Here is a 12,140-nt window from a genome sequence, read left to right on the forward strand (position 1 = left end):
GAGCATAATTCGAAAAGCTATGAAAGATGTTTACACCAAATTATGTAATAAATTGTTTTACATTTTTTGGATTACAAACTTATTTCTACTTTGATGAAAGATTCCAGTGTTAGGAAGCTCTTTATAGCCAACAGAGCAGTGTTCAAGACAGGTTATAACTCACGATGTGCTGAAACGTAGAGATGGTGGTTCAGTGTGATACCCAATAACTTGCTTTCTTCAACTAAATACACACATGACAGACTAAATAAGTGGACAATCTGGCTGTGGATCTGAAAGGCTGATGGTTCTAGATTGTTTTACATACCCAGTCTTTCATCTTTTCTGTTTCTTCATTCAAGATTTGTGCTATATCGTCAGTGGACTGTAATATGCATGGTGCTGCAGTAACGTGATAATGTCAGAGTAATACTCCTCAGTATTCTCAGTCCCCGAACAAGAAGCAGTTTATGCATCATCCACATTCCTACATCACAAAATGAACCAAAGAAAGAAAGAAAGTCGTTTGCACAAAGAAAGAAAGTTTAAATAATATTTTTTTGGCATAAGATTTTATCATTGGTAAATCTGTGAAAGGTCATGGGACTGAAGAATGTGTGGCATGTATTTCCTGTCCCCACCAATGACTCAGATCGACCACTAGAGGGCAGTATTTACAAAGTGTAGATTACAGCCTTGCATGTTCAGTCTGAATAGCAGACCCACAGTGTTCAGTGCAGTCAGCTTTGATAGAACAGCACACTGTGGCCAGGTTCAAACTGGAATTGTAGAACAGAAGTACAAATTACAGCAGTGTTTATTGGCCTTGATATTGAATAGAGCAGAGGTCTTCAACAGGGGGTCCTGGGGTACTGCAGGGGGGTCGCGGAATTTTTGGTTGATGAGACAATTTTTTTAATCTACTTTTTATTTTTCCCCCACAAATTTAAATGTCTTTAAAAACACATTAACATGAATTGAATGTATTAGCGGGGGGGGGGGGGGGGGGGGGGTCTTTTTAAAAAAAAGAGCTGCTGCACTCATCTTTTTACTTCAGTGATAAATTTGCTGGACCTGTGACCACACCCTAATTGGTGATGTCACACAGGTGCTGCCTGTCAGCTGTGAAGGCCAACACACCTGCTGTGACAGCAGTCGTTATGATTGAAAGTTTCAGACAAAGCAGTGCAGCATCAGTTTTTCTCTTTGTGATTCACTGAGCATGTAGACCTTTAAAAAAAAAGCCTCCTCAGAGAAGTTTGGAAATAGCTTCTACATCTGCAAGACATGAACACACGATTGTTGACCTTCCTCATTTCTATAAAAGGAGAAGACTGACAAAGCCCATCATAGCTGTGCATTCTGTAAACAATACATTGCAAAGGACAATCTTCAGCACATTGAACACTTTAAATTTTGATTTTTTTTTTCTTCCCTCTTCCCTTTTTGAGTAGACCACATCTGTTTGCTGTCTGTTCCCCTGGGCCAGTGCTGTGTAATCTATTGCATTAGCTCACATTAGTGCACATCGCCCATGGGCCTTGGTAATCACAAACGCAAAATGAGCATTTCACTTAGCATCACCCTCATATTCCCCCCACACTGTGGCAAACTTAGTGCAAACGCGTGGCAGAGAACGCAAGTCGACAACCGCTTATGACATGCGTCCTGTTACTCTCGATCCCCGTGTCCAGAATGCTGCGAGGGTTTTCATGTCAAAAGCCCCTTTAATGGGCGAAGATACACTCTCCCCATGTTTACTTCCTATTCTGAATGTTTTCCTATGTAATTTGTGCATTTCCGCCAGAATTGTCACCTTACCTTTACTTACATTTTTATTCCTTGCAGATGAATGACACTGCAGGCCTCCCTTTCATGAAGCATCATCTCTGGGCCTTCACGTGGTCTACAATCAAAATACAAGCAAAACAATTTGTGATTAATAGAGTAATGTCATAGAAAATAAGTTATGGAGCTCTCAGACATTTCAAGTTCCAGTAAACAGACCTTATGAATCCGATTAGAACTTTTTTTTTTACCACATATTAAATTTTTATTCCTCCACACCCCGCCTCATTTCCAGCTATCCACAGTTTCGTGCAAATTCATGTGGGATTGTTTTTTTTTTTTTTTCTCAGAAAGCTTTGGCACAAAACACCTGAGGTCTTCACAGCTCCGTATCAAGTTTCTCTCATCACATTAGGTTTTGTGTGTTGATATGGATTCACACAGTAGCCCCTTTTAGCGCACAATTCAATACACAAATGGCATTTTATGCTTGCATTGAGATCCATTCATCTGTTCAGTGTGTTTGGTTTTAGAAGAGGTTATGTTTAAAAGTTGTGGATATATTCATCTGTGACTGAGGATGTGTTTACCAATTCCATCCTCTCTCTCTCTCTCTCTCTCTCTCTCTCTCTCTCTCTCTCTGTGGTAGTGTGAGTATCAAATCTCCTACCTCCCTCCTTCCTTGTAAAGTAAACTTCATGTTTTTCTCCTTCCCCTTAAGTGCTCTCTCCTCTTATTTTCAGTCCTTTCATCACTCATAATTGTTGCCTCCAGATTGTCAACTTGCATGAATTAGCAATTGGGCCAACAAAGCGGATACGGTCAATTGTTGAATATCCTGTCAGAATTTGAGGCAGAAAGTCTGCTCTGGCTGTGATTGCTCATCATCGTCACCCCATTCCTCTGAGGAAGAGGAGCAATGTAATGGTTCCCACAAAAACAGCCCCTGGCCTAAGGAAAGGGATTTGGGTGTCTGGAGACAACAGGGGCCATATGGAGCAGGCTGAGATAGCAAGGCACATGTACAGAATAATGGATGACGTGTCATGTTTCATGTTGCAGAGAAGCCATCAAGAGACTTGGTTTGGGGAAATCAAAAGGCTCACATACAGCAAAAGCGACTGTTGGACCATTTAGCATTTTTTGTTTATTTTTGTGTTGGGAGAGTGCTGAACACACACACATATATCCTTGAAGAATGTGTTGCTCTATTTTCAGTGCCTTTTTTCTGTTGAGGTTATTTGTAAGTAAACACAATGAGGATTCTGGTTGGCTACTAATTATAGGCATATATCTGAAATCAGAGCAGATGCTTTACAAGCAGAGTGAACCAACCACCTGTTTAACCGAAGCTAAGAAAATTTAGATCTAAAGGAACAACGAAGCAAAGAGCAGTACAGTCTAAAAACTCAGCACAAAGATAACTCGTTTATCTCGACAGTTGTACTCCACAGATCTTTTTTTTTTTGCATGCTAGCAGGTGGCAGTGTGGGTTGGTCGACCACTTGGGTCCAGACAGAAGTATCTCAACTATTGGATGAATTGACATGAAACTTTGTGCAGACGTTCACAGTCACCAGATGATCTGTCCTCGTGACTGTGGCGAGCCCCTGATTTTTCCTTTAGTTCTACCGAATACCTATAAAAATCTATGACATTCCAAAAAGGCCTCAGCTCTACTAAAACACATTAATCAATGTTAGTATGCTAACAGTAAACTAACATGGTAAACGGCTAAACATCAGCATGTAGCGTTGACATTGTGAGCATGTTAGCACGCTGCTGTTAGCGAGCAGCCCCGGACTGCCTCGCAGAGCCACTAGCATGGATATACTGTAGACTCGCAGTCTTGTTTCAGTTTCAATAAATGTAAAAATCACCCAGTAACACAACATGGATGTACTGTAAATCCATAATATCAATATCAGGTTTTCAGGAGAAAGGAAGCGTACAGAAGATTAAATCCACTGTCCAGAGTTCTCCAGCCGGTGGGGGTGGGGGATGGGGGGTGGGCGTGGGGGGGGCTGTATACTTAGTCCCTCCTCCGTATCTGCTCTACCTGCATGTGGAATAAGCCGAACACCTCACCTCTGTTTTTCTCCCAGTGTCAGAACTACACTTAAGTGCTGTTTCCGATACCCATGAGTAAGCCCCATAAAAGCTGGCCCATCGCCGCAGCGTTATTGTTTCTTGCGGATGATTGATTGATGGATGAGGGCTGACACTTCAATGAAGCCATTTCCACTGGCATCTCTATCCGATGATGTGCAGCGTATATTTTCCATCCACGCCTCATTGCTCGCCTGTGTCATTCCTGGAACTTCATTTACACCATGTTCCCTGAAGGACCTTTTTTAGCCCCATCTCCCTTTTTCTCTCCCTGGCTCCTCTTTTTATCTCCTCTTTTTTTCCATGCCATAAAATAATGCTATTTCTTGTCGACTCTGGAGGGGCCTGGAATCATTTGCAGGGAATGATAAAACCAAAGGCATGGAGGGGTTATTTACAGGAAGTGTAACAGTGACAGGGTCCCACTGTTCTGCCTTTTTCACTGTCTGATGCCAAGTCCACGCTGAGACAGGGCAGGGCTATGATATACATTTCAAATGCACTCGACCTACACCGCATGCACACACAATCATTTACTGTTATCTCCACGAAACAAATGGGGGGCTCCCGGCACTTCAGATTCTACCAAGATGTTGTCCGAAGCTACCCGAAAAACATGTTAAAGTATATTAGTTCAATGACAGTGTGATTGAGGTGCCTTCTCTGAGACAATTGCCTGTTTTTGCTCATATGGGGAGCAGATGGTAAGCAGGCATCAGTGCAGCAGGCTTTCTGGGATGACAGCCATGAGATTCCCCCTCAGGTGCCATTGGAGCCCCTTTAGAAGGGGGAGAGTGATTGGTAGGACATGGCACCTCCTAAGCAACTGTTTTTTCCTGACTTTCCCCATGTTACAGTTCTCATCTACAAGCTACAGTGCAGTAAATATGCACACAATGTCACCTCAGAAAGGATGATTGTTTTTTTTTTTTGGTTTTTGTTTTAATCATGTATGAAAAACAAGATATTTACTACCAATGATAATATGTTTTTATTTATTTATTAATTGTTCATTCATCTATACGAAAAACTTGAAATACTCCAAATTAAATACTGTAGAGCTCAGTCTGTGTATTTATAAACAGTATGTAAACAGTTCATAAATGTTTATAACAACACTATAGTGACTATGAGGCATGCATAACTGGTGTTGGGGATTATGGATGCTAAACAGTTAATGAATTATCAATACTACAATATAGTTTTAATCATATGTCGTAATATATCTTCACTGCTATTTTTATGCTGCTTATACATGTACAGCAGGTTTAACAAATGCTTTATAGCGCAGTCTAAAATTGATTATATAGGTGCTATACTAAAATTTTGTGACTGCAAACCCGTATCAGGACATTAAAACAATTTGAAATCCTGCGTCTACCTGTGCAAAAGCAGTTAAGAAACTTTTAATAAACTCTATAAATTATTATAAGGACACATTTTATTTAAATATTCTTATATATGATCAATCCAAACCATAATCCTTCTTCATTTAAGAAGCTAAGTACTTTGCTAATTTGTCCACCTCCTTTAACTATGAATTACTTTCCATGAGCACGCTGTTGGACATTGATTATTTATACAATGAAACCAGTGTGTATTTCCTGCTGATCATAACCGTGTACTGTAGATTTAGAACCAGGGCCTGTTCCAAGAAGCATGTTTACTGAGTTATGTGGATGACTTTGCTGAGAAAAACCTGGAACCTTCTCAAAACTGAAACATGGACTTGTGTAAAAAGGCCTGTTCAGGGGAGGACTCAGCCAAGTTATCCAGATAATTCAGAAAACTTAATCTATGCAATAAATAGTTAATAAATACTATGTATTTATTAATGTAGTTATTAACTATTTATTCCTCTGAGATGGTAAGCTAATATGTGAACTATTTATGTTTTATTAATACTGATGAATGCTTATAAAATGTTAACTATAAGTTGTTGATTGGATGTTGAAGTTTCTTTTTGCTGAACATGAATGTGCATTTTTTTAAGGAACATTATTTGCTGATGCAAGTATGTTTATCTTATGAGTGCATTCACAGATTACTACTCATTAATGTTGCATAAACATACTTGTTAGCTGTTTATTGCCCTGAAAAGGGAACTTAAAGTAAAGTTTTTTTTTAAATTAATTTATTATCAACCAATTATAAGACATCTGTATATTTATATAATAATTTCACAGTGCGTTATACTTATTTAATGCTTATAAATGTGAAAATCACCCACAGGCAAGTTTAAAATCTGTCTATAAATGTGTTTAGAACAACTGAAGATCAAACATTCATTAGCTGACAACTAAAACGATGCCTTACTTACTGACTTATTTATTTATTTATTTATTTATTTTTGCCATCTCTGTGATAGTTCAATCCCCAAAAAGGATTCAAGCACACAAAGCTTCACGTCCTGTTTGCAATTAATTCACTATTCATCAGCTGACTCCTGCTAAATTTACTTAAAGCTGCCATTTAATGCAAAGTTCTACATTGTTTTCTTGTTATTGCAATATTATCTTAACCTCTTATGTTTCATATGTTGTTGTGCTGTCTGGATGCTGTTTCGACTAATACAAAAAACCAAATACGAATGCCTGTAATGAGTTATAGCGGTTAACAAAGACAATAACACACACTTAAAATGTTCTTATATCTGTTTACAGCTACATTACACTGCGTCATAAAATATTTATGAATTGTTTATATACTTCTAATAAATGCTGACTAGATTGGGTTCATTTTTCCTGCAGTCTATACGTGATTACAAAGACAAACAGTCTAGTTCCAGGTTTAAATCGAACTGACTGTAAGCTGCATTGTTATACATGTTAATGTGATATATCCACCACTTTTATGTGAAACACATTTGAAACATGTTCCTCTCAGCACCTTAAGATCACAACGTACCCTCTAGTGGACTAAAGGGCGAGATGAGAGACACAATGCACAGTTGAGCACATGATGCATTTACTGTAGCTCTGTGTGTGTGTGTGTGTGTGTGTGTGTCTGTGTGTGTGTGTGTGGGCTTAGTGTATTTGACCTTGGCTGCTATAGGACATTTTGGTTCATCAGGAAAGATGATTGTTTCCTTTAAAAGATATTAGGAGGACTGTATCTAAAGGAAGCGGACATGGCTCCCTGCATCCCTGATGGTTTCCACTCCGTTTCTTTTATAGTCACTCAATAGGTAAGGGAATAGTGTCCCACCACAGTATTTATACATTAGACAAGGTCTCCCTCTCCAGAAACAAGAGAAGAGCAGTGATTGGCCCCAGAGTATAATTTCTCCCGAGTCTACATTGGCATGTCATCCTTTATCAATAATCACCTTGGAGAGAGTGCTGGTCTTGTTCGAGAAGGATTGACCTCTGTGGTGATGAGGGTACGTGGACGGTGGTCATCCGTTACCACAACCCATACTCGACCCAGTGTAATATCTGCAAATGGGGAGGGTGGGAGGTCAGGAAGCAGCCCTATTATTGTCATACCACATGCAGTCGGTGGCTTCTTGGCCATGTGACTGCACCAGTAAGCCCATCTCAATTCTGTCACCTCCACCACCAGGCGTGGTAGTGAGGAAGGAGACAAACACTGTTGCCTTCAAAAAGAAGAAATGACGAGAGCAAGAAGTGCAGATGCTCAGGGCTGGATTTTTCTTTTAAATGCATCCCATTATCTGATTGCAGTACATTTGCATTTGACCGTTTTGTTATTCTATGTGGTCGTGCAAAGCAAAAAAAAAAAAAAAAGAAAAAAAGAAAAAACATGGGAATGAATGAGCCACCAGATCTGGGAAAGGAGGAGCGAGGAAGTTACGCATCCATTCCACAAAGCAATAGTCCTCCTCTTCTAATGCAATGTGACACTGAATACTACACACAGAGAAACAAGTAACCTCAAATTGGGTTATTCTTCCTACCTGCCAGTAATCCAGTTGATAAGCACTATACATGTAGATTTCTGGGGAGCAGAGAAATCAGATTACCCTGAGCTGAACTGGGATTTTCGGTCTAAATTGGCTGTTGTTCCTCAGGTCTCTCATTCTATCAGGATGAATGAGGGGAAATAAATAATTTGACTTTGCACCAGATAAATTGTCTGCACAGGAGGAACACCGTAGTTAAAAAAAACAAACAATGCTGGGGTTATTGAGCACACAGAGACGCGCCACGTGCACATTTAATACAAAAATAGGAGTTTAAAAATCTACAAAATGGTTGGATGATTTGTGTGAAGATGTCCCCACCATATTTAGGGACATAAACTAATCTAGAGGCAACAATTGTGCTGTTTTTCTTCACCCATCATCCCAAACACAGGTGAGACGTCTGAACGTGTTTTTTTTTTTTTTCTGGTTTATAAAAGGGCAAACAGTGAAACATCACCTAAAACAATGTAAGACACTGTAACAGTTACTGAGACCTTTATTTAACAACTAAGACTAATCTGGTGTCGTGGATGACCAGAGGGGTGCTTCATAAAGCTGACTCAGAAAAACAGGGCTTTAATTGTGAAATGTCTGTCTTGAATGAGCCAAATAAACTAAACCAAAATTAATCTGTTTCATAATTGTAGAGAGGTTTAACAAGACTGCATGCTCAGTGTGGCAGCGCTAACATGCTATTGTTAAGCTGGCAATTATGTAAGCTTGTTAGCATGCTAACATTTGCTAATTAGCGCTAAGCACAAAGTACTGCAGCCTGGAGCTGATCAAAAACCAAGCCACTAGACAAACTGATAATTTCATCTGATGATCGTGCTCAGTGAAAACCAAAAAGATTATTAAACTACGGTTCAACCTGAGGAGAACATGAATGTCCGTACCAAACTTAACAGCAATCTTTATCTCCTCCATTAAAATATATTAAATAGTTGCAAGGACTTTTAACACAAAACCTAGTGGCGCTAGAAGAAAAGTCAGAGGATCATCAGGTTTCATCCTCTGGGGACCATGAATGTCTATATCTATGATTCAAGAATCTGAAACACACAGCCAAGACAATGAGCACAGATTACAGTAAAATCACAATAAAGACAATGGACATGTAAAGATAAAGCTGCCATGTTTGCAGCCACAGGGCAGCACATATAAATATATAATAAAGCATAAAAGAATGAAAGGAAAACAAACAAAACCACAGCGATTACCAAAGTAAACAAGCACTTTTAGCAGCATGTTGTAGAGCATCAGAGAGCTCAGACTTTGACACAAGCAGAGACAAACTGAGCGCAGTTGAACTGCTCGGTGAGCACTGTAAACATGTCACTGAGGGTTCAGTGTCTGAGTAATACGAATTTTCTTTGTATCATTAAGAGTTGAAAATGACTGTGCAAGATGTGTAAGATGCAACATGGCATTAAACAGCGTTGATATATCAAATTCTACACCACTTTAATTCTGCCTGGTGAACATACAGTTCAATAGATGGATTTCTGGGTGATTGTATCTTTAATTCTGTTTAAAGGCACCTTGTGGAGGTTTTGACCACTAGTAGTGCTATGGAGCTATGTTTTTAGGGCGGGTCCCTGTTTTGTTAGTATCAAGCGCATTTACATGAAGATGCACATGAACAGTGGCGACACCATGTAACTTTCTGCTGATGGGCTTGTGCTACTCAGCTGATTGAAATCAACAAAAAAGCGTAGCTATGCGCTAAAAAGGGTAGGGAGAAACACTTTTAAACACGGCCTGATTAGGCCTAAAGGATGCCCACTATGTGTTTTGTTGAGTAGCAACAAATGTAAACATAACATAAAAAATCTAGTGACATTTACAAAGAGACCATATGGTGGCTACAGCTGTGGGTCAAAGCTGTTTTAAAAGCACATACTTTGATTGGAATACTGTGCAGGTACTTTAAAAAGATATGAGTACAGATTTTAAGCTCGCAGTTAGTACAAGCTATCTCTGATTGACATGTATTTCAAATTGACTCACAATGCGACCGAGGTGAAGCTCAGCTTGAAAACCATTCTGTGTCTTTAAGGTGCCTTTTTGTTAGGGGGAGGGGGCGGACACTGAAAAATGCACAGCACAAATTAACAGAGATTAACTTCTAACCTTCACCTATTTGTTTTTGTTAGTAATGGTGCACTCAGTAATCTAAGAACACAGTTTAAGCAAGAAAATTGGAAATCAAGCATTTATGTGGCTCTCGCATCCGTGCACATGTGACTCGCATGTAACATCTCAGCATGATTTATGTCCTAAGCAGCATTTTCTTGCATTGCAAATCGCCAGAGTCTCAGCCTCTCCTCTGCTGTTTTTGTATTTTCTGACATGACACATGAATCTCCAGTGGCCCTGGAAATCAGACAACCCAGGTGCAACACTAATATCCTCCCAGTATCCAAACATTTCCTTTAAAAGTAACTGGCACATTGGGGCCCATAAATTAGAGCTGAACGCTGCTCAAGATGTCTGGCTTCCAATAAGACCGTACCCAGAGCAATAAACTTTGACATTGCTGCTTGAAAAATGCCTGCCCTTTTTCATTGTCAAGTGTTACAAATTGATGAAATGAGTTCATCGATGTTCTCTGGTCATTATCTCTCCAGTGGCACTTTGTTTTACAGACAGTGGGAAAAGGGACAGTGCAGATTAGAGGCCCAGGCACAGTTTATCAAACAAAATCTAATATCATCCATAAGAGAGGAATCTGGAAATCAATACTTCATTACTAAATTGTTAGTGGGGATGAAGAGTAATTGTGTGAGTTCAGAGTTGTGTCTCGGCGGCCGGGGCATAGGAAGTTCAATGTCACCCGGGAAGTGATAAGTAAAGGCACTGATGGGAAGAAACATTTCTGTAATGGGGGGTGCTGGAGGAGGGCAGTGGCCTGAGCACAGAACAGACAATAGACACTGGTTTGCCATTGATTGGCTCAGCTATAAAGATGGAATGGTTTAAAGAGCCGGAGTGTGAAAGAGGGGGAGACAGAACGAGAGAGGAAAAGAGAGTTAGAGCGAGCACCACCTTCTGAATTTACCCTTGTCTTGTCACCAGTTTTTGTGCATTGCGTAAGTCATTTGCATCCTGACAGAGATAAGTGCAAAGATAAAACAGTTCCTCTGCAAAAATGGAAGACGTGCTTGATGATGTGGCCCTTACTGTTGGCTGATGGCGTGTCTTTGAAATAGCTTTGTGCTAACGAACGTTAATAAATAATTTATGATTATTAACTTATGATGATTAATCGTAGTCACTGACGTATGTTCTGTAATGTTTACGGAACGTCCAGCTATCTGTTAGGTGTGTGATCTTAGCAGAACCCTCCAGCTCCTCTTTTGTTCGCACAGAGTGTGAGGTCACATCAGTACAATGAGCACATCACCTCCGTGCGGCTCGGCGCAGCCTCATCCCTCTAAAAGCCTGAGTCTGGAGTCCCTCTGACCTGTTCCCCTGCCTCACCATGTTCAGCCATGCAAATCAGAGTGCCTTCAATTTGAACATTCATAAGCTGAACCTGCAGCTTGTGTTTGGGGCCAGTGGGAGCGCGGAGGGGCCGCAGCCCTCGATGATGGAGGATAGGCCACTTTTATATTTCGATCAAAGGACAAAAGGTGAGGCATAGGTATAGAAATATTTTGTTCTGTACTAAACGCAACATGGATTGTTTGGTCTGTCAGTTGGTTCACTACTGACACAGACTGAAAGATCTCAACAACAATTGGATGGATTTCCGTGAAATTTTATAAAATCCCCAGATGATTAATCATAATGACTAGTAACCGTGATCTCCTCACCTTTTAGCTAGCACTACCAGCATTTTGATATTTTTGTTTTGTGTGAAATGTCTTGACAACTGTTAGATAGATTGCCGTGAAATTTGCTACACATGTTCAAGATCTGGTTTTTGTGCTAATTAGCAAATGTTAGCATGTTGATAGTCTAAACTATGCACCATTGTGAGCATGTTAGCATCTAGCTCAAATCAATGTGAACTTTTAGCTCCGTTTGTGTCTCCACCAACTGCTAAGAGAACTATCAGGCTTTTTAGCTGCTAAATGCTCCACTAAGTTCACTAGCTAATTTCTAACACTGTCGATCTGTTTTTTCGTTGTGAGCAAGAAGCAATAGGTGTTTTTATTTTTTTCCCACCGAAAAAGGTTTTCTTATTGTATATGGAAACAATGCTGATTAAATTGTTGACAGTGAACCACAACAAGCTGCGGGCCATGAAACCAAAACAATTAGCTTAAAGACATTAAAACTCAGAGTTGGCTGACAGTTATCTGTGGGTTCATTGTTACGAGTTACTTCT

Source organism: Toxotes jaculatrix, chromosome 2 (assembly GCF_017976425.1).
Source record: "Toxotes jaculatrix isolate fToxJac2 chromosome 2, fToxJac2.pri, whole genome shotgun sequence".
Lineage (NCBI taxonomy): Eukaryota > Metazoa > Chordata > Actinopteri > Toxotidae > Toxotes > Toxotes jaculatrix.